The sequence below is a fragment of the Macrobrachium nipponense genome, chromosome 37 (genome assembly GCF_015104395.2).
Source record: "Macrobrachium nipponense isolate FS-2020 chromosome 37, ASM1510439v2, whole genome shotgun sequence".
Taxonomy (NCBI): Eukaryota; Metazoa; Arthropoda; class Malacostraca; order Decapoda; family Palaemonidae; genus Macrobrachium; species Macrobrachium nipponense.
In genome coordinates, this window is record NC_061097.1 from 56,877,237 (window position 1) to 56,902,810 (window position 25,574).

The following is a 25,574-nucleotide window of genomic DNA, read 5'->3' on the forward strand; positions in this document are numbered from 1 at the left end:
TTATCCCTTGTCTAGCCATAGTTGGATAACCTATCAGCAAATGAGCAAAAGCTAATTGTATATCTCTGGCTACCAGAACATTTTCTCTAGAGCAATTCTTCCTAGCCTAAATGGAAAATCTAACAGTCCAATTACGTGGATATCATTACCCTGGACGTCTGTGATTCTAGTCTACCGCTGATTTCAGACTTAAGTGAGAAAAATGACAGCCGATACACCTTTTTCTGACATTATATTCTTAAGACTACCTGTATCAAAGAATGTAACAATAGGTTTCTTTCTTTAGACCAACATGTGCGGGAAATAATGGTCTATAATTATATTCATTTCCTACATCAACTTTGCTAACCTGTGTAGCTGGGCTTAGCCTTGACATTCCGGACGTTCTCTCTGTTATAGAGGAAGATCCATGTACCAGTAAGCAGAAAATTTCCCATTGCGTTGTCTGACATTGACTGAGCTGGTTGATACCCTATACTTGCTGTTTGATTAGCATACCTATTTGGGACCGGAATCTCTATTTCCTCTAGCTGGGGGGGATTTGACTATTGTTTTCTATTATTTGCCTCTCGACTGAGATCTACCTCTAGGAGCTGAAACAAATTATTTTCTACATTCTCGAGACTATGTCCTGTTCTCTTATGGAAAGGACAGAAGGCCATCCCTCGGCAGTCACTGGCATAATGTCCTCTCTTCTGACTGTTATAACACGTGACTGTCGAAATCCTCCTTGAAAAGATTTTACCTGGCATCTATTTCTGATTTCTAGATGGTGTCCTAGATCTATTTGGACCCCTTTTCCTTTTGTCCACTATAGCGACTAAAGGTCTGTATATAGGATTCCCTTCAGGTCTTCTACCTAGGATTTTGTTTCCTCCTCTTCAATCTCTGCTACAATCATCGGATGTCTCCCGCTTACGAGTTATCCTTGCAATGACTTCCGTTCGCAGGCTTCCAATCATTATTGCTAGTCTAAATATTTTTTTTGACATGACCCATTAGTATTTGCTTGCCTCCTTCTACCTCTATCCAACTGTGGATTCCATGAAGTTACCCCATTCATTCATATTGTTATACAACTGAGAGCTAAACAACTCTTGATAGCGTCTTTGTCTAACTTAACGTACTATCCTTGCCAAGCTAGTAACTGGATCTCTTCACCAACTGTGGAATAAATCTTCCTAAAATACCGTTTCAATTCTTCCCAATTCTTAAGATCTCGGTAAGTCTCTGAGTGGACGTACCGTTCTAAGTCTCCTCCAGCTTCCAAATCAAGATAACTCTTGGCTTCAATGAGCTTTTCTCTATCTGTCCCCGTTATGCTGTCTAGGCGTGTCTCCACTTGCTCTATCCAGTTCTCTAAGTTACAAGCTAACTGACCATCCTTTCTTCCGCAAATTTAGCTGTGATTAATTACATGTTCCTTATGTGTTCCCATTACTGCTGAGCTCGAATTCGCGGACTGTGTACCTTCTGGCATGGTTAATTTCCTTGTTTGACCTTCCGGCATGGTTAATTTCCTTGTTTGACTTCTCGTGAGCACAGGCGTTCCTACGTTCTGATAAGGAGTTGGTCTCCCTTTGACCATCGACTCGTTAATGGAAATTTTTCTTAAGTACTGAGTATCAATAAAAGTATCAAAGTTATGACCGTAATATCCCGAAAAGAAAATGATAATAACAATAAATTGTTTTTACTTAAGTATTCGATCACCAAAAAAAATTAGATTTTTCCCCGAGAAATATTCTCAAAGTCTTACGTTACCGGTAAGCAATTCTTAAACAACAACAAAAACCCTCTTAACAGTACTGGTAAAATGATACTGAACTGACCGTAAAGTGTACGCTAACGAAAAGACCTCTCGTGAGTTACCCTTGTTAAAACAAAATAAAAACAAGTAAACATTCACTCGGCGTAACAGTAAAAAGCAAATACTAAAACAAAAAAAAATCTTAAGTATAAGAAATCACAAACCAACCAAAATCACAAAAAATAAACATAAAATGACACAATCGAAATTCAAATTAAAATTTAAAGTTATTGATTAGTTAAATACCAAATGTTCGGGAAAAGTCTTAGTAGCTGATTAGTTATAATTAGTAAAATAAGAAATATCGTGGGGTTTCGTTGCCAAAAAAAGTTCAGTGAAAATCTGTTAATCTTGAAATACCAACTGGGTATCTTAAAATTGTCTAACTGAAATGTTAATCGCGTAATTTACTTTTAATAAAGTTTAAGTTATGTAAGTGTTGGGGATATTATTTTGGACTTATCTTCGTCGTCTTCGGCACCCAGACTTACGTCTGACAGCTTGCGTTTAACTCGCATTGAATGCGTTGAATGATGCGCTGTTACCTCTGCAGGAAGAGGACCTCTCTCTCTCTCTCTCTCGATTGCGTTGACTGATGCGTTTTCGGGATTGTCTTCCTCGTGATATTTCTTTACGCTCCCGACATCTTCTTCATCTTGTGGAACTTCGACTGTTCCTGTTCTTATAGCAGAGTTTTTCTTCGCGAAGTGTGGGTTGCTTTTTTTTTTTGTGAGGGACGCTTTTATTGTTACAACTCGGTAACTGTCTTTGTATTTGTGAGAGGCACTGGTACTGTCTTTTGGGGAGAACTTTCTATTTCGAGTGGCGTGAATGGATTGAAATCTCTTATGCCGACACGTAAACCTTTTGATTCCGTTTGTTCGCGGCCACTGTTTTTAACTGTTCGTATCACGTCGCTGATCACCATTTCTTTGCTGTCTTTCTCTTCCTATCCTACCGCTCGACGCCAATTAATCTTTTCACTATATCATCTTTATCTCATCGTATCCCACCGATCTGGCTCTGCTTCTTGATTCGTCGAAGTCAATAGGTCTATCTTGGAAAGGGTGGAGCTCTGAAGAATTGGCACTTCCCTCTTTCTAAAACAACAGGATTATAGAATTCCTTTTTAACGTATGCCAGATGGCTCTCTCTGACCTGTCACACGAAGGGAACGGCGATTAATCATAGGTGCTAATGAGAGTAGTTCCAATTTCTCGAAGATGCCTGGGAAATATAGCTCATTGGCCATAATCTCCTGTCGGTTAAGTAACCGCTGGTACGGACAGGGGTTTTTTTGGGGGAGATGGAAGCCACATGGCTTTAGGTCTAAAAGCTTAATGTTTGGAGTAACAAAACTCCCTTCTCTAAGAAAAATCATTTATCCGTTTCGTGCCTTTTTCTCTCTTATAATCTGTGCCTTCTTTCTTAAGTATTTTTAAGTTATTGCCCTTTTTGAATAACAACACTGTGCCACACTATAACATATATATATATATATATATATATAATATATATATATATATATATATATATACTTATATATATATATGTATATAGATTATATAATATATATATATATATATCTATATATATAGATATATATATATATATATATATATATATATATATATATAATATATATATATATATATATATATATATATATATATCTAATATATATCTATATATATATATATATATATATATATATATATATATATATCTATATATATATCTTATATATATCTATATCATATTTATATATATAGAGATATATATATATATATATAATATATATATATCATATATATATATATATAGGATATATATATATAGATATAGATATATATATATATATGAGCTGATTCGATACAGTTTTTGTTTAATATGCCTTTTCCGTGATAGCCTGAAGTCCTGTGAAACCGTTATAAGTATTACTGTGTGTATGTGTAACAAAACAAGTCAGCCGCCAAAGACGTTACAAGTTAGCGTGGCTGGGCAATTCAAAAAGAGTGCCACGTATCTCTATATCCCTTCGTGATTGGCCCTTGGTGTCTAAGGAGCCAGAATAACCAATCAGCTTCTTGCATAATGATGCCATCTGAAAAGGGGCATTTGAACAGGCCGCTCTACCGGTCAAATCAGTTCGTCAGCGGGTCGCATACAGTACAGACTGACTGGGCCAAGACACGAGTGCCCAGTGCCCCGCGCATTCCCGTCGCCGCCGGCCGCCACACAAAGACGTATATCACCATGAGTGTCAATAACAGTCTAACCCTTGCCGTCCGGTTGTGCACTAGCATAGTTAACGTAATAATTACAGGCCAACTGTGTAGCTAAGAAGAATACACCTATGTTAAAACGTTTCATCGATTATTATTTTTGCATGTCCTACATCGCATGCACGTAAACTTCTCTCTCCTGTTTATTCCTTCATATCCCGAACCCACAAATGACCGAGATCAGGTCATATAATTTTGGTGTCAGGTGTGGGGTCCTTTAAGGTCCTGCGGGGTCCTTTAAGGTCTGTAGGGTCCTGTAAGGTTTTGTAAGGTCCTGTGGCGTCCTGTGAGGTCCTGTGGGGTCTTGCGGATCCTATGAGGTCCTGTGAGATCATATAAGGTCTTGTGAGGTGCTTGTGGTGTCAAACAAACGTTAGTGCTACATCATTTTTGGCGACAAACAGTGTTTATGAAGTGAAATAAGCATGGAAACGAGAGAAAGTTCAATGGACGGTGATGACGAGGGAAATGGTGAAACGAACGAACTGTCTAAAAAACAGTTATGGCTAAAGCAATCGGCAGAAAAGTGCGAACCGTGCTAAGTACGGGAATAATAAATCGAGTGGTCCCTACATTTCGAAATGCATAGTGCTAACCAGAAAGACAGTGTACAATCACACCTCGCTTTTGAAAAGAACAGTGTTAACCAGAAAGACAGTGTACAATCACACCATGCTTTTGAAAAGCACAGTTCTAACCAGAAAGACAGTGTCAATCACACCATACGATTTCTTTCCCAAATGCACAGTTGCTAACCAGAAAGACAGTGTACAATCACACCATACGATTTCCAAATGCACAGTGCTAACCAGAAAGACAGTGTACAATCACACCATACGATTTCCAAATGCACAGTGCTAACCAGAAAGACAGTGTACAATCACACACAATACGATTTTGAAAAACGCAGTGCTAACCAGACAGACAGAGTGCGATCGTAGAAATCGTTAATAAATTACCATTTTTAGACAGTTTCGCGACCGAATTCGATGACGAACGGGCGAGAGAATAATTCCAACCGGCGGAAGCATTCAGAAATATGAAAAATCCGTACGAGACATACGAACAGACAAAAGAGTAGTGTGAGAGAATTCAAAATCGACGGTTGCAGCGCCAAATTCAAACGACGGTGGTGGCCCCCAGGACCCCCGAACAACCTTCGTGACCCTTCGTAGACCCCCCGAATAACCGACTCGTGTAGCAGACCAAGTAGAGGAGTAACGAACGTGATTTGAACGGATAGACGGAAGTTGGCAGTAGCAGGAGGCAGCATGGAGGTAATGCCGGGAAGGTAGTACCCCTGGTTATCCCCAGTGCCGTGGGGACTGCTGTTACGCAGTGCCCGGGAACAAGGGACGCCTTGTTGTGTTGTTGTGAGGGAAGGGGTGCAAGTCCCCAATCTAAGGAGTAGAGGACAACCTGTCTACCCACGAGTCATGCTGGGACAGAGAGAGATCGAACAGAGCCTCTCCCCCGTGACTCCGTGGGAAGGGGGGGAAGTCCACTCCTACTTCTGATCGCGTCCTATCTAAGAGTAGAGGGATGATGTTAAGGTGAATAGTGCAGAAGTTCCCTTACCAAACCTCGACCGTGAAGGAAGTCACGATACCTGCCTAAGGTATGGATAGGATGAACGCGATGTTATAATAAGGATTAGCTGATAGACGTCAGATGACAGCCAGCAACCATGAGAGAATCCAGGCTCCATGTGAAGAAGAAACAAGCAAAACTAATAGCATCAGTAGCGATCGCCGGCACCGCTGCTGGCACTAATAGAGCTCCTGACCTGTGAGCAAATTGCATAGAAAACGGGAACATATCAACCGTATGGCAGAGAGAGAGAGAGGGGATAGTACAGGATAGTGTCTTGGGACACTATGGGGATGTGATGAGAGGATACCCTTCACACCCCCGGAGGTGGGAGTGACCCCGCCCCGCCTAGAGCCGACGTGATTGCTAAAAGTTGTCACTGATAGTAATATTAGTATTAGATCGACTGCACAATGAACGAGTTGTGTAGCCTTTAGTAGTGTCATCAATGGCATGTTTGTCTTAGGGAAATGCAGATACGGAATTTGTAGAAAGTAACATTAGAAAAAAAAAAAACAAAAAAACGTGTATAAAAAAAAAAAATAAGAGAAAAAAAAGGATGGTTCTCTTAGGCCGTGTTTTGATTATAGTTAAAGTATCACGAGCGACAATAAATCCCGTTTGTCCCCATTGAAGAACTGTGATTAAGAATTAAAGACAGAATTATTAACGTAAGTTCATTAAAGTGTTCGTCTGAGTAAAGTAACAAGACTGATATATTTGTTGAAGAAATTATTAACGTAAATTCATTAAAGAGTTTGAATAAAGTAGCGAGACTGATATATTTGTTGAAAGAGTAATTTTTAAATTTGATAATGAAGTGAGAACAAATTATATTTTATACCTGATAAAGAAATGTCTTTAAGAATGTTAATTTCTCAACAAGATCGTGGAGGATCGAGCAACTGTTAGAGCAAAAAGAGTAGCAGACGCTCTTCCCAAGAGTACAGTAAGGCACGAGCCAGAGAGAGAGAGAGGTAAACTGCGACGCATACAGTTTAAATGTTTCAGTTACACCTATGGGTGAGTTGCACAGAAAAACAGAGGCAAGAGTCAGCTGTTGTATGAACGTGTTGCGTAAGTGCCAGGGAAGTGTAAATGTGATGAGTGTCTGTGGGTTTGCAAGTCTGTAAGGTGGAGTTGACTGACAAGTCACAGTTTTCTGAACATGCACGAGATAAATTCTTCATAAAAGAAAGAGAGAGATGAGAGAGAAAAAAAAAAAAAAGAGTAACTTGTTGTGCCGCCATTCCTCCCTCTTCGATAAAGCAAATCATCCACGTAATTTGTAAGTGTGCGTAGGTTCCTTACGTAGCATACCAGCGCAAGTCTTGAGTAAATGTGTCCATCACAAAGTGAACAGAGTTTATCATAAAACATGCTTATGCACTTTTGTTTCATGTCCGTTATTGATGAGAATTGATGTCTAATAAAATAAAAATTCCTTTTGTTACAGTTCCAAGCATATAATGAGTGAGTCTATGTGTTTTTAACTTGATTATTTTTTTGATTGCATTATTGTTTTTTATTCCATTATTGTTTTTTATTGCATTTCAAGTCGTATTAAACATCTTCTTGCAATGCATCTAATTTTTTTTAATTTCTATTGATGCCAGTTATATTGTGTCCAAAAATTTTCATATCGTTGTCAATGCTGTTTTTTTACTTTGTCGGAAATTTGTGATCTTCCATCGATGATGTGGGAATATGAGATTAGTTTTGAAGAAAAAAAAAAATTATTTTTTGTGTGTAATCTTGAATTTTTATTTTCTTGTTTTAATTTTGTTGCAGAAAGGAGAATTCAGTAAGTTTTCTTATACTTGTGTTTTACCAATTTTCTAATGAGTAACGTTTCAGTTTTGACTCATGTTATGTGAATTTTATTTATGAATTTAATTTTTTGAGCTGGAGCTGTGCCTATCCATTTATTTTGATATTATTGAATGTGAACCTAAATTTGTTTTTTTCTGTATGACACATTGTGAGGCGTGAGATTCATTTGTTGTAACTTGTGTTTGTAACACGACCAAATGGCCCTACCCTAATAATTTTTAATTTTGCACAAACTGGATGGTACAACACTCAAAGGCGGTGTGGCACTCAAAGAAGAACAACAATGCGCAAATCATAAGATCAGTGAAATGTCTTGCGGGACGCAAGAACTGGGGAGGGAGTGATGAGCTGATTCGATACAGTTTTTGAATATGCCTTTTTCCGTGATAGCCTGAAGTCCTGTGAAACCGTTATAAGTGATACTGTGTGTATGTGTAACAAAACAAGTCAGCCGCCAAAGACGTTACAAGTTAGCGTGGCTGGGCAATTCAAAAAGAGTGCCACGTATCTCTATATCCCTTCGTGATTGGCCCTTGTGTCTAAGGAGCCAGAATAACCAATCAACTTCTTGCATAATGATGCCATCTGAAAAGGGGGCATTGAAACAGGGCCGCTCTACCGGTCAAAATCAGTTCGTCAGCGGGTCGCATACAGTACAGACTGACTGGGCCAAGACACGAGTGCCCAGTGCCCCGCGCATTCCCGTCGCCGCCGGCCGCCACACAAAGAGCGTATATCACCATGAGCCCCCCGTCCAATAACAGTCTAACCTGCCGTCCGGTTGGGCACTAGCATAGTTAACGTAATAAGTTACAGGCCAACTGTGTAGCTAAGAAGAATACAACCTATGTTAAACGTTTCATCGATTATTATTTTTGCATGTCCTAACATCGCATGCACGTAAACTTCTCTCTCTACTGTTTATTCCTTCATATCCGAACCCACAAATGACCGAGATCAGGTCATATATATATATAATATATATATATATATATATATATATATATATATATATATATATATATATATATATATATATATATCTCTATATATCTATATAATATATAGATATATATAGATATAGATATATATATATATATATATATATATATATATATATATATATATATAAATAAATATATAAAACTCCTTCTCGAATCAACTGTTTACTTTGTACCTACATATGTGGGGCCCCAAGCCCTTATTCTATGTACCTTGTGTGGGCGACCGCCGACGACCATACATCATCGTAGTGGTGTGGTTTCGGCTTCCTACCTCCATCGTCGTCTGTTTGTTTTGTGCTGGGGTCACACATTCACGTATCACGACGGCGTATGCCCACGATGTGTCTCCTGGGCATCTTCGCGGTGAAATGAACCTTGAACAGCTGGTAAACACAGGACACGGGCTGACGGACATAAAGCCAGCACTGTGCATTGCACTGCAATTGTACGCGCAATGTTGTGGGGCCGTAGGGTACAAAAAGGGCCGCCCTGTAAACAAAGCTTGCAGTTCCCTTGTCAACTCCGTGCAGCAAGAAGTATTCGCCCCTGTTCTGAATCATCATGGATTAAACAAAACAGCAACAGCCTTAGGAACTTAGATAACAACTGTTGAAATGAGATTCATTCGCAGCCTCACAAACTAATAAAAATAAAAATGCATTACAAGAGCCCCAGACTAACCCTAGAGCACATAATGTGCACAAACACACATCAATTACACGTTGAAATAAAATATGAAGCTATTTCAACTCAAAAACTACACAATGAAAAGGAATGACTGAAAAATAGAAAATAACAGAAACAGACAGAGAGACTTCAATGGGTACCAGATATAAAATAACCAGAATTATAAAGATACTTACAAAATACTTAACATATATATAAAAACATACCACAATCAAGTACTTTCACTTACTGGAGCAGTCCTTGTAGACATGAACTCAGATCATAAATCGCTCCCCCCCCTATACAAGATACGACGAGAGGTAAGCGCCTCTCTCTCTCTCTCTCTCTCTCTCTCTCTCTCTCTCTCCTCTAAAATGTTCCGGAGTACTCACGGGATGATTTTCAGACCTTAGAGGACCGCTGTGTGTTATCTCGATTCTAAAAGGTATCTGCATAACCTTAAAGTATGAGCACAATAAAGGTTTATCTGATCAATTTATATTCACCATCCACAAAACTGAAACATAGGAAAAATGAAATAAAATGGAGGGACATTGAAACACATTTGATAAATGTAAAGTTATAATTAATTTAATAACTAAAAAAGTTTAAACATATCAAAGAGTAATAACATATAGGTGACAAATGAAATTAATCACTCAAGGGGAATTGTAAATCAATGGCACTCAGATTAAACAAATTACGACAAAATTCAAAGAATCAGGGCAATGGCCCTTTCCAAATCCACACACATCACTACACAACACTAGATTACAGGTCACCTCAAAGGTTGAGCCAAGAAGCTGTTCGTTCCGTCTGCATTCGGTTTTGTTGGGGAAAAGAGACAAGTTTATACAATTACCACGAATGCAGAACTGACTTACAAGGTTTTCATGAACATAAAATTTACAATGATGATCAAGTTCGTTGTCAAAAAATAGATTCCAAATATATAGTGTGCAACTTCAACATATTTATTAATGTAGGGAATTAATTGGTGGTGTGTTAATACAATTTTGGCGATATCACGCCCATACAGCGTACTACGCACATACGCATACACACCCCACTAGAGGGGCACGCAAAGGAGCGATCAGAGGGGCCAACTATTACCCTTCCTTTCCCCTCCCGATCTCTTGACCTCTCCTAACGGCTTCTTCTGGCGAGAGGCACAAACAAGACCCAATAACCTCTTCAACTCATACCATACGTAATATGCGCAATACACTCATCAAGAACAATTTCATATATATATAAGGACAAATGAATTATCATAATTAAAACAGTCATTATACTGGTTATTACTACTGACGTTATGTCACAAGACTTCGTCTTTGTATAAAAACAATCTTTTCGGTGCTAAGCGCACCACAGATTACTACGTACTAGAACATAGCGAAATCAGATAAAATAATGTTAAGAGTCTCATTCTCGAGTAGATGTGCTTCCTTCACCCTTATTATGTCATGCCATATAGACGTTACACATTTTTTACAAAATACATGGGCATGCCGAATGAATACATTTGGTTTTCACATGAATACAAATACAGTAACAGTTCCTGTCTGTCGATTACCTGACAGACGGCAATACGTAGTGAAAATCAATCAACAATTTCTTATGAGACAGATACTAATAATTACAATAAGAGAAAGAAACAATGAATACACAAAAACATTAGAGAATAAAATCGTTGTGAGAGAAATTCCTCACACCTACTCTCTCTCTTCTCTCTCTCTCTCTCTCTCTCTCTCTCTCTCTCTCTCTCTCTCAGGACCCACTGAGAGAGACGTTATAATAATAATATGTTTATTTCAGCTCGGAGCCATATACATTGAATATACAAATACAGACAGTAACATACACAATCTAGATACATGAGACATGATAAAATAGAAAAGAAAATGAATAATCGGCACTTATCCACAAAATAGCTGAGGTAGTATAAAACCTAGTAATCATAATACTGGTAATAACAGTAATAATATTGGTAAGAAAAAAAATATGCATTGAGAGTAATAACAGTTAGTGCACATATTATATAACTTAAATTTCAACTAGAGACCTTAGGTGGTTACAGTAGTCAGGTCCAGAGGGCTAAATACATAAATTGAATGTAAAAAAAAACTTCAACTTAATATTAATCACAGTAATAATGAAAAATTAAAATATCAGCATAATAATGACAAAAAACCTGCAAAGATGACATCTCGCCATACAGAGATTAAGTCCTTTGGTTTAGACAAAGGCCTCATTTTCCCATCTCTCCCACAATTTAGATTTTCTTCTTGCTTCACTCCTTAGGATGCTTTGTATGAGCGAGTTGCTGCTGTTTCTCACTCGGGTTACCAGACTGGACATTGTTCGCAGTATAGTCCTTGGACGTGATTTTAATTTTATGTCCATAATATAAGTATTGTCTTTTACGTCGATATCTATTAAGAAGTCACGTATGTATACGCCTTTAGCCCTATGTATCAAATTTGCTTCCCTGGGTGTATATATTGGGTGTCTGGAGGGAGCCCACATCCGGCCCCAACCCCCCTCCCCCCGGCCCCCACCTCTCCCAACACCGATACCAAATCCATCACTCTATCCCTTGAAAGAGAGCGGAAAAAGGATTTTGACGTAAGGAAAAATCTATTTCTGGGCGATTGGTCTCGTCGTGACGCCAGCGAAATATCCTTTAATCTATTATTTCCTAGGGCGTAAATGTACTAACACATACCAGAGAATAAATAAAATAAAGAAAAAGGTCAGTATAACTGACTCGCTCACCCTCCAAGAGGGTGTCGTATGAACACTAGGCGAGTGAGACCACTACCACGAGCCAAATACCAATAGAAATCTCCCACAACAAAAACCCTCCATGAGGAGAGCCGACCCCCACAGAGTGAGCAGCTCGTACTACTACTACTCCACATCCCATGCTGCCGACTGCTGCGCCTCTGGTGGCCATCCTGAAGTTAGCAGACAATCTTGGGCGAAGGGATGGGTAGGGAGGTGGGATTTTCGCTGGCGACACGAATGGCCAATCGCCCAAGAAATAGATTTTTCCTTACGTCAAAATCCCTTTTCTGGGCTCAGCTCGTGTCGCTGCGCGAAATCGTACCAGAGAAATAGCACAAGATTGTAAACAAAAGTAATAAAACAATCAGAATAGGTCTCAAATAAAAAATAAAGTAAATATAAAAAGAATATAATTGCTAAAAAGATACAAATACACAGTGATACAAAATAAAAAATAGCTTAAATTACCCTTAATTCTAAACTGTTCCTTAACATAAGGTAATTTACATATGTACAGAGGTAAAATTGGCTTACATGTACAAAATGGTATCTGTGTAAAGGCATGTATCAAAAATATAATAGCAATTAAAACAATCAAATAAAACAAATAATCAACAATGATAATATATAAGGAATGTTATATGACTTAATATACAAAACCCGTAACCATTATAAATGTATGATGATGTTTCCCCTAGCATAAAATAAGGGGGTAACATCCATGAGATCAATATCCATAATCATCTGTGAGTGTCCCTAGCAAAAAAATAAGGGGCACCCACTACATCATCATAAAAGCAGCTAAGGCACAAGGTGAATGTAAATGAACACGGTAGGAATAGACGAACTGTTGGGTGAAGCAGGTAGAAGGAGGACTGAATCTTCTACTACAAATTAACTAGAGTCAGGGGAAACTATGTTTCCCGCTGCTACTGCTGAAAATTTCAGAGCTTCCAAGGACTTAAGGTAATGACGTTTGAACACTGTCGGCGATTTCCATCCGGTATACTTTTCAACTCATCGAAGTTCATGTGTTGGAAATAATTAATTGAGGTGGCTACTGCTCTGACATCATGTGCTTTGGGAAAGAGTCAGGATTGGCTTGTTTAATAAAGTACAGGATTTGTTGCCTGATGCCTTTAATGGATAAAGTTCCACCTTTTTCCCTCTTAAAGAGGGGCCCGATGAGGATGAGGAGGTCCTGGATAGAAAGGCACGTAAGGTTGAAACTGGACAAAGGATCACATCTTGTGGAAGAGGTAGTACTTTCCAAGGTTCCCACCTCATCAAAGGATCTTCATTCTTTGCCAAAAGCTACGTTCCGGAGAAAGTAGGACTTCCCCTGTGGGAAGGAATTGAATATGATCCGGATCTCTGGATAAAGCCGACAGTTCTGAAATGCTTGCTCCTGAAGCCAGGCTTAATAAAAATAGGGTTTTTCTTAGGAGCATCATAAACGAGCATGTGTCATTATCGGTTTCGGAAGCCAGTTTTAGAACATCGTTTAAGAAACCATGAAACTGACGTAGGCCTCACAGAAGGCCTAAGTCTAGCACATGCCTTAGGAATAGACGAGAAGTAGTATCCGTCAAGTCTATGTTAAATCCAAATTGAAATATCTTTTTCAAGGCTGACTTGTTTGTCGTAATCGTGCTAGCTGCTAAACCTTTTTCAAATAAGGATCTGAAGAAGGATATAGCTGAATTAACTGTCATGATTCTGATATCTGACTCTCTCAGGAAGGTGTTGCTAACTTTTTGACAGCAGCATCATACTGCCCTCAAAGTTGAATCCCCTTTTTTATCGGATTCCAAGAAGAGAATATTCTGAGGGTCAATATTCGCATCTCTTTTTGCCGCAAACTTCATGAAAATCCATAAAGTTAGGGTTTTGAGAATCCTGAGGAAGCGAACACAGTCTTCGTTTGTACTGACTGGGAGAGCTTGGGACTGGGGATCCGAAGAGGACGAAGGCCCCAGTTCCAGAATTAGGGGATACCAATTGCTCTTCGGCCAGTCTGGGGCTACTAGAGCCACTTGACCCTGAATGTCCTGAGTTTGTTCAATACTTTCATAAGGAGATTCACTGGAGGGAAGACGTAAATCTTCTCCAGTTGTTCCAGTCCAGAGCCCAGGGCGTCCGTGGCGTAAGCCAGAGGGTCCAGGTTGGGGGCTACATAACACGGTGTTAGTTGGTGGTTCGCTTGGGATGCGAAGAGATCCACCTGTAGCCCTGGGACTCTTTGAAGGATCCATTGAACGAACTGTTTGTCTAGTGACCATTCCGACTCTAGGGGTACTGATCGGGATAGGGCGTCTGCTATGACGTTTCTCACTCCAGCTATGTGAGTGGAGGAAAGATAATGCCAACTGAACTTGTCTGCCAGGGAGAAGATGGCTACCATGACGTGATTTAGATGACGTGACTTGGAGCCATCCTCTGTTTATACCAATGTACTACCACTGCGCTGTCCAGGACTAGCTTTATGTGGGAGTACTTTGGTGGGTGTAACTTTTTTAGAGTCAAGAACACTGCCATTGCCTCCAGTACGTTATATGGAACTGACGGAACTGGAGTGACCAAAATCCCTTGAACCTTTTTGACCTGGGAATACCCTCCCCAGCCGCTTAAGGACGCGTCTGTGGATGGTGATCCCTGGTGGAGGGAACTGAAGAGGTACTGACACTGATAGATTCTTGACTTTTGCCCACTGGCCGAAGCCGATTCTTTAGAATCAGAGGCACTGAGGATAGCTTGTCCCTGGACCTGACATTTGCTCGCGAGCGCCAGATCCTGGTTAGGTCTTTCAGTTTGGCTTTCATTAAGACGTTCGTTACTGATGCAAACTGGAGAGAGCCGAGGATCCCCTTTTCCTGAGCTCTCCTTGATGCTAGTTTGTGACTTAGAAAATTGCTTGACTGACTTCGCTATTTCTTTCCTTTTGGTAGATGGAATCGACAGAGTGTGGGAGGATAGATTCCATTGAATGCCTAGCCACTGAAAGTTTGACTCTGGAGTGAGTCTTGACTTGGACTTGTTTATCTTGAATCCTAGATATTCTAGGAACTGGATCACTTTCAGTGTAGCCTTGTTGCATTCCTCGACTGATGGGGCCCAGATCAACCAATCGTCGAGATACGCCACTACCATAATCCCTTTGCGATCTGAGTTGTTGCACTACCACTTCCGCTAGCTTTGTGAACACCCTGGGCCACGTTGAGTCCGAATGGAACTACCTTGAAGGAGAATGTCTGGTCTCCTATCTTGAATCCCAGATACGGACGGAAGTGTCTTGCAATAGGGATATGATAGTAGGCGTCTGTAAGATCGATAGAGTGGTGACGGCCCCACGGGGAAAGGTTAAGGTCCGCACTGTAGAGATCGTGAGCATCTTGAACTTGTCGCAGCGGATGGCTAAGTTTAAGCGGGACAAGTCTAAGATTACCCTTCTTTTTTGTGAGCCTTTCTTTGGCACGCTGAACAAGCGACCTTGAAAATTTTAACTCTTGAACTCTCGCTATAGTCCTTTCTCTTGAAGGAGGTCCTTTGCGTACTCTGTCAATTCTTTGGAAGGAAGTTGACGGAAAGGTCTGGCTGGAGGTGGGTTCGTCAACCAGCTCCAACCCAGCCCTTTTGGACACTATGCTTCTGAGCCCACTGGCTGAAGTTCCACCGGTGGCGAAAGTGAAACAGCCTCCCTCCTACCTGAAGTTCTTCATTGGTTCTGGTAACCGCCTCGGCCTCCTCTGAAGTGCTTTCCATATTAAAGGGCCATCTCCGATCCTCTCCCACGAAAGGACCGCTTACCTCTGCCTCCCTTACCCGAGCGTCATACTTCTGAGAAGCTTGACTCTCGAAGGCTTGATTGTAAGCTGGAGAGATGGCGTATGAGGGTAGAGGTTGAGGCTGAGGGGATAATCACATAAATTGGGCTGTGATTGACCCCCTTAGAAGTGGGTTAAGGTGGCCCCTGTCTGCACTAACGGCACTGCTGGAACTTGTTGAGGAAAGCGTGGTTGCTTCTTCTGGTAAGGTTTGGAAACGCCTAGGTTTCCTCTGTCCCTTACCTTTAGGGGGGTTGTCAGGTCTTGCCTCCTCCTAGCCGTAAGGCCCCAACGGTCCTTAAGGCTCTGGTTCAACCTCGTAAGCCTCTGCCTGGACTTCCTTAACCATAGCCTCTGGGAAGAGATCTGCGCCCCAGATGTTAGAGGAGAGTAACCTATTTTTGGCTCATGTCGAATGGTTGCCTCTAGCAGGACATGCTTCCTACAATTCGTTCTAGCAGTGGCAAACTCGAACATATCTGACTGCACCGTTTGAGTCAGGGCTTTGGGTCATAAGCTTAAAAATTGGTTCTGATCCATAGGCCATGGTTGCTACCTCAGACATAGCCATAGAGTTGATTGATCTGGCTAGTCGTGATTTTTGCGTCAAATTCAGCCTGAATAAGGACTATCTGGGAGCCTGGGAAGGCCTGTCCACACTAGGAAATATTGTTTGCAAACTGTTTGCAAACAAGTTTTTCCGTATACTTGTTTCCCATCCAGAATGGAAAACATTTAGTGTTTCTGTGTATATGTATATATACACATTTATAATGTATGTTTATATATACATATGTATACATGCATATTTGTATATTATACACATGTATACTTGCATATATGTATATATACACATGTACATTGCATGTATATGTTTATATACATAAAGTATATACGTATGTATGTATGTATGTATGTATGTATGTATGTATGTGCATGTGTATATACAGGGTGTAACACGAGTTTACGCAAATATTGTGGGAAATGAAAGAGCATGTTTTCTGAGCAGAAAATATTTCGAGAACATTTTTTAGGCTTCGTTGGTGAGAGAAATTTTTGAAATAACCGCTATACCTATCTATCTATCGCTGCTTTCATGCATCATTGAATCCCTAATCCTCCCTATGAGTGCATTTATCGGACACCGATAAACAAAATGTGGCCGAAACATGGAGACGCCTATAGGAAAAAACGGAAAAGAAGAAAAAACGTAAGAGATACCGGATCGACCCCTGACGACTACGGCCTGTTCCCGACCTACGAGACATACCTGTTGCCGACCCCCAGCCTGTCCCTGATACCCCGTCGCCTTTGATAACACCAGCCCGAAATTCCGTTGACGACCTACAGCACGATGAATATTGGACAGCTGCTTAGTAATACCAGCGTGCCAGAATGACACATTAAAGGAAAATTTAAAGAATTTGTACAAAGTCAATTCTGTGATTCTGCCATTATTATTAATAAAATATGTTTGAAAGAAGGTCTGTTTCCAGCATACAATAACAACAACAATAATAACAATAATAACAATAACAATAACAATAACAACAACAACAACAACAATAATAATAATAATAATAATAATAATAATAATAATAATGAAACCATAAACCACATAGCAAGCGAATGTCCGGCACTTGCACAGAACCAGTACAAAAAGAGGCATGATTCAGTAGCAAAAGCCCTCATTGGAGCCTGTGCAAGAAACACCAGCTACCTTGCAGTAATAAGTGGTACGAACACCACCTGAAGGAGTGATAGAAACACGATCAGGCAAAGATCCTCTGGGACTATGGTATCAGAACAGAATAGGGTGATACGTGCAAATAGACCAGACGTGACGTTGATTGATAAAATCAAGAAGAAAGTATCACTCATTGATGTCGCAATACTATGGACACCAGAGTTGAAGAGAAAGAAAGGGAAAAAATGGATAAGAATCAAGACCTGAAAATAGAAATAAGAAGGATATGGGATATGCCAGAGGAAATTGTACCCATAACATAGGAACACTAGGCACGACCCCAAGATCCCTCAAAAGGAATCTGGAAAAACTAGAGACTGAAGTAGCTCCAGGACTCATGCACAAGAGTGTGATCCTAGAAACGGAGCACATAGTAAGAAAAGTGATGGACTCCTAAGGAGGCCAGGATGCAACCCGGAACCCCACACTATAAATACCACCCAGTCGAATTGAGGACTGTGATAGAGCAAAAAAAAATAAAAAAAAAGTAATAATAATAATAATAATAATAATAATAATAATAATAATAATAATAATAATAATAATAATACTAGTTGGTGAACCTCAAGAGGAAATATTGATGGTTCATTTGGCCACATATGATTTCATAAAGGCATAAATAATAAATGCGCCCCTGTTCGTTTTATAGGTTACTGTTTCATTATGAAACTCGTTTCTCTTGATTTCCCCCATAAATGAGTTATATCTGAAACGTAGATTAAGAATTGGAATGACTTTTTATTATTATATAAATAATTCAAGAAATTCATCTCGATAAGTAGATTTTTAAACACCGTGATAATTTTTTTTCTTCAGTTTTTAGAGTTCCTTCCCAATTTCCAACAGATGGCATCGTTATTAGTCGCCTCGTAAGTGTCCCAGCAGCGTTTCTAAATTCCTTCCCATCAGCCTCAACCCCCGCCCCCTACCCTCCCGAAGCCGGTTCTAGGAAAACAAACTAACTTTTGAGCAGGAGAAAAATTCCTGTCAGTTTTCTCTGTGTGTAGTTCGTGGTGCGTTGAAGTGTTCAATCTAAAGAGGTGGGCGGTGAGTGAATAGGGTCTTAAGTGTATTGTTATAGGTAACTTCATGTTAAATTAATATGCTAATCAAGAAGTATTTTGGTGTATAGGTAACTTCAAGTTAAATATGCCATTAAAAAGTATTTTGAAGTATTTTTTGTGGGATGGCTTTGGTTTTTATTCAAGAGTTGCTCTCTTGTGGGGATGTTAGATATTATCGGAAATTCAATTTAGCTTTGCTGAAACCGTGAGAAACTTAGGTAATTTCTTTTACGTAGTTTTTATGACCGATGTTACATTAACGTTCAGATTAAAGCAGGTAATTTTAAATTTTCCATTAAAGTTTTTAGTGTCAAGGGTATAAAGTCAGGTGAAAGTATCTTGTTTTTTCGTGGTTTTACTCTTGACTATTTTAACTTTAATAGTTTCATGTTATGATGGATGTGGTCATTAAAGTTAAATTGAAAGCCAAAGGGAGGTGTTCAAAAGCGTAGTACTAAAAGTAGATTTAAAGTAATGTTAAAACTTCGTAAACTATTTGAATGATTTATGGTATTTACTATACTGTAGTTATGATCGCTGTTTATTTTCAGATTTTAAGAAATTTCTGAACTTGGTATTTTGATCTTTTAGTTTATAGTTAATGGATTTTATGAAGAGTATATACTTCAGACACTTATTGTCTTAACAATATACAATGGTAAGGAAAGATTTGTTTTTTTATATTAAATGCTATTCGGCGTATGAGATTTACATGTAATTTAATACTGTATAACTAGGTATTTAATACTTGGATTTTTTAGTTTTAAGAATACTATGTTTTTAAACTAGGAGTCTTCAGACTTAAACGATTAATTTAATTTTTTTTATATAAATGTGAGTAGTTTTTGTTTTAATTAAAACTTTAAATGTTTTTAAACTTAATGGTGCTTGGTTTTAATCATTGGTTTTAATAAAGTTAGTTTTAAATTACTACATAGGTCTGCCTCGCACTCCCTAATGAGTAAAAAATAACCATTTTTTTTTCCAGGTTGACTCTCTGGGTCAGTTCTGGAAACCTTTCTAAATTGGAGCGATGGCAGTTTTATTTTTAGAGACTGCTTCTATAAAGGTAAGAATTTTACTAGTCATTAATAATTTGAGGGTAAAAGTTCAGTGTGCAATGTAAGTGTAGTTATGTTAAACATTACTCCATATTTAAATTTTAACATTATTTCCAAAGGCTTGTTGTTTTAAGAATGGGACTAGGTTGTGTTAAAGATCGTGACAAAAAACTTTCTTACCTGAATAATATAAGCTGTTATTTTTTAACTTTTTTTATAATAAACCAGTACTACTCGTATTTTTCAGTGTTATTATACAAATTATTTTTAAAAATGAAATTTGAGTATCTTTGGTTCTCATATTTTTTATTTTTTTCATCTTAGCATCCTATAAGTATCTTATTTACTAATGTTTTTAAATTTAGGTACTTTGAAAATCACTGAATTTGTCAAAAAAATCTGGGGTGCAAAAATACTGTATTTATGCACTTTACAGGAAAGCGGTTCATTTGCATTTAAAAAAGATTTCGAGTTCCGGCTGATAAATAATGGGCAGACTCAGTAAATTTTCTGTGCCATAGTATAAAAATGAAAGGGAAACCAGTGACTGATTTTATTTAGAATGTTTTCAGAGCACTTTGAAAACCACAAAATTTGTCAAAACTGGCGTGCGAAATGTTGTTTTAAACTTAATATTTTCTCTGTAGTAAAATTAAGTTAAAGAGTATGCATTTTATGTACTATTTTCTGGTTCTGACTGAAGATTTTCCACAAATTTGACTGAATATTGTCACAAATCTTCTAGTTTATTCACTGTGGTATTTATTTTTTATGCACAGATTTTTATAAATTAATAACTCATACTTTGTAATCAGTCGTTCAGTAGTGTTATTTTAATGACTTCTTTCACTTCCTGAGGATTTAATAAAAATTGGTTCAGTTTTATTAATGAAGTGTGAAAATATCTAAGTATTATTAACGTGAGTTGAGAGAGAATTAATACTGCTAGTTTTAAGTATAAATATTCTAAATAGTTCCAGAGGGAAGTTTTAAAGGAAATCAAAGGTCTGTCAAAAGGCAGCAAGCCAAAAAAATCTAAACCTATGCAGAAATTGATGGAGATCTAGATAAGACCTGATGTGTATCTCTGAAGTATTTTAAAATTACCGTTAGGGTGATTAACAGTTTACATTTGTAAGCTAGGCAGAGTTCTAGTTAATAGTACCTTGCCTTACGGGCGACAAAGGCAACCCATTTTCAACTACAGTAATGTATGAAAGATGATTGGTAAATATAAGAGCTAGTGAAAATAGATACGCTAATTGACTATATTAAATTTTCAGCTTTAAGTTTCATTGTTCTAACAATTGTCAATCACTAGCTTATCACTGTCTAGTTGGTCTTTGTGTTGAATTTGTGAAAGCAATGTTTATGGTATATATACTTCCTCATAAAACTTTGTGGGCCAATACTATTATTGAGGTTGATGCAAATGATCCTATTTAAATGAAGACTAGAAGGGACGTGATTGCCTGGGACTGTTGTTAAAGCTGTCTGTTCCATTTTTGAGAGAAATTGTTGTCTCTAGGAAAACCTTTCACGCGGAATTCCTCTTTGAAACTGAACCAGAAAAAATTGCTATTGAATGTATTATCTCAAAGGACTAATTCGATTAGAATTTAAATGAAAGCAAATTTACTGCAATCCTAACTTTTGAGTATTTGAGAAAGAAACTAGAGAAAATTTCAGTCGTCTCTACGTCATTTGATAATTTTTGGATCGAAATGACACTATTCCTTATGGGAATCTATTAGTCTCTAATGCATTAATTCTTTGAAGGTAGTTCGTCCTTTTGCCCTTAATTGCATGTTAAAGCCTCCATGAATATTTGGTAATCCTGCCGCTCTCTGGACAAGGAGGAGCAGCCATTGTATACCGCTACTAGAACGAAGAACTTGGTCCCCTTGTTGAAACTGTTCACGTTCTTCAAAAGTGCCCTTATCAATTTTGTTTTTAGATACACAGAACTTCTTTAATAGTAATATGTATCGATGCAGGATTTATACGTGGTCTTGCTAAAACAAGATGAGGGTTTAGTCTTCAAACAACCAAACGTCATCCAAGGATTCTCACAGCACTCCATACTAGATGTCTTTAGCGAACGTTCATAATTTTGAGAAAGCATTACTTGATAAAACGATGTTTCACATTTGGCATTACTAACACATAGTGTCCTTTATTTAGTATTAACTAAAAAGCAGAAATCTTAATTTTATTACTAATAACGCCTTTCGTCATAAATATCTTTATTTCAAAGTGATTTTATTTTATCTATATTTAGGCGCGAGGCAATCTGGATTACTACAGTTATCCTTTAAATTTTTCTACATTTTCTATGAAAGTATAAAATTGTATTAATAGAATATGGTATTTTGGGACATTTGGGAACTAAGAAAAAACAGCTCCATCACCCCCCCCCCCCCCCCCCCCCCACCCCCCCCCCCCCCCCCCTCTCTCTCCCCCCCCCCCCCCCCCCCCCCCCCCCCCCCCCCCCCCCTCTCTCTCTCTCTCTCTCTCTCTCTCTCTCGTGTTCCATAGGCCCGAATTTGTCCAGTTATGAGTGACATGAAACGTAAAGGATCTCTCTCTCTCTCTCTCTCTCTCTCTCTCTCTCTCTCTCTCTCTCTCTCTCTTGTATGTTCCATAGGCACGAATTTGTCCTGAAGTTGTGAGTAGCATGAAACGTGAAGCTTTGATTTCATATTCTGTTTTTCGACGTCAACGGGAACCACAGATTTAAAGTCAAGCTCTCAAAGAATATTGAGGAGTTCGTTCGAAGGAAGTAACAGAAGGTAATAAAAGGGGAAATACAGAAAGCGAAGATCAGATATTAGCCAAATTGGTAAATTGATATAATGAACAAATAAATTAATTAAAAAATGTATTAAATCTGGTGCTAGAAAATGACAGACGCTTGCGTCACATTAGCTAGGCTAATTGGCTTATCCTAACTTTTTTTACCTAAAGTTAGTATGCATCAATTCGTGTTTGTGTTAATTTGATATATATGATATGATATACAATTTAGAAAGCCCCAAGGGGTGAAGTCCCTAGGCATCCCCCCCAACCCCATCAAACACCCAGCAGACCACAGTCTCTGTAGTGGATCTTCTGAAATAAATCAAGATTTTCTGACCCATTTTAATTTTATGATTAAAAAGCTGAATATTTACATATCTTAATCATTATTATATGGAATTTTGAAGAGCCTTCCCATTAATTTTATTTTATATCGTGTCTATATCCAATTATTTTCATAACATTTATTTTACTTAATACAGGAGGTGAAAATAATCTTTATAGAATTCCTGAAAATGAGCTTACGTCTCACCAGCGAATGAGCAATCTTTTATCAAGAGGCTTTGCCAAAACCCAAGATTTCAGCCAATGAAAGGAGGGCGTTAGAAACATTGGTTATGGTGAAGGCTTCTGATTGATCAAAGGAATACCTCCTGTCCTCCCTTTGGGAAGGCTCAGTGGACGTTTTTGCACACAAATGCTCACAAGATAAAGGAAAGGACTTTAGTAAAGAAGAAGGCATTTCAGGTTAGTTTTTTCAACATTCTTAGGGGCTATTGTTGGTGCTGTAAGACTTTGCATGCTTCGTGAACCATTTGCTAGCATGAAATGTCCTTCGAAGGAAGTAGTGTTGTCGTCACAGAATCTAGAATTTTGTGTAGTTTCAAAAAAGGTTTACAGACTGGGAAGTCCTTCGGAGCTGGAAGGCCACAGTGTCATTCTTCAAAATTGACTTGTATACGTTTTTAAAAATTGACTTTGCAAAATTCTGAGGTACTTGAACAACGTATTTGTGGTGTGGGTCCATAGCAGAACGTTCATCGTAAGTGTAGTGAGGTGCTGAAGGTGGTACCACGTGACACCTGATGTGGATAACTGGATCTTTTTAATTAAAACAACACAGACAGACCACCTCTGACAGCCTTTGACGATCTCGGGCAATGGGGCAAGGAGGATCCAGCTAGCTCGATTTATTGGGCTCTAAATTCCAAGCTTGTCGTAAATGATGATTATGGATGGAGAAACAAATCCACAGTTACATGGGACGGGTGAATATATTTAACAATAGGTCTATTCAGAGAGCTTTCAGGAATCTTTTGTTTTCATTACAGTTTTCGCGTGAAGTTTATATGAAAGAAGGAAACCGGTCGTTAAAAGAAGCAGTAGCAGATCAGCCAATATTTATGCTCCCATTATCATATGCTAAAATTCAAGTGAGGGAAATCGCATAGCTGGAATCGAATTGACAATACGGAAAACTGAGATGTCGCCTTCGATGTCTAAAAAAACAGGGTTCTTCTGAATAATAACAACAACATATTGTACCTGTTTTCGCCCCGGGGGGGGGGGCCCCAATTTCTCCGTTGATAGGATGTATGGATGCATACTGATAGGTGTGGGAACATTTGCACACGTACGCAAACGCGTGTGAGCGCATGTTGAAGGCACCCCTTTTGCATTCATTACAGCTCCGCCTCTTTTCCAAGTCTCGGCCACGCCCACCTGTTATTCATTAGTCTGGGATTTGAAGAAAAAATCCGGGATTTCTCTCGATTCAGACCAGGATTAGGTTAGGATCAATTTAGTTGGCTTTTGCATCTCTCTCTCTCTCTCTCTCTCTCTCTCTCTCTCTCTCTCTCTCTCTCTCTCCAAGGACACTTTCAGTGCGTCAAAATTTGTATTTGCATATATATAATATATATGTTTCATTGTATTTGCATATATATATATATATATATATATATATATATATATATATATATATGTATATATATATAATATTATATATATGCAAATACAATGATGTTTTGGAAATCTCATCTCGGTAGGAAAAGAAGAGCTTAGTAGTTAACAGACACCACATTTTATTTGCGATGCGTTTCGTTGTTTCTTCATAACAACATTTTCAAGCCTAAAAGATGACATTACAGTATTTTAAAAGTTAGTTACAAGATTATGTAATTATTGGCTGACAAAGCTGGAAGTAAAAGTAGCAAACAAAATAAATTACACCAGCATACTAAAAAAAATATATATATATATATATATATATATATATATATATATATATATATATATATATATGTATGTATTATATATGGATATATATATGTATATCTGTATATATATGTAATATATATGATATATATATATATATATATATATATATATATATATATATATATATAATATATATATATATATATATATATATATATATATATATATAATATATATATATATATATATATATATGTTATATATATGTATATATATGTATATATCTGTATATATATGTATATATATATGTATATATATATATATATATAATATATAGATATATATATATATAATACTCTTTTCAAATAAATTACAACCGTATACTAAAAACAGAATGGTGGGAAACACAGAGATGGAAAGTTTACACTACAAATGAATGACTAAATGGTTTATACTAAAAGCAAGGGATAAGATGAATTGTCAAGCAACCAGTACGAGGAGAAATGCCATAATGTTCGGAAGATCTTGTCCGGACGACCGTTTTGACTGGCCAATATAGGTGGCGCTGCAGGCGTCACACTTGTAAATATAGGTGATGCCAGACAAAAGGTCTGAAGGTAGTTTTAATCTCTATGGTTTAACAACGCTTGGATAGCATGGTTGTTGGTAAATATTAACTTGGGGTTAATGTGGGAAAGCTATACTTAAACAATATTTCTTAGTAGCGCCACCTATATTGGCCAGTCAAAACGGTCAGTCCGGACAAGATCTTCCGAGCATTATGGCATTTCTCCTCGCACTGGTTACTTGCTGGCCAAGCAACCAGATCACCGATTTTACAGCACATTGAGGATGCAATACAGGTAAAAGATTGGAAATTT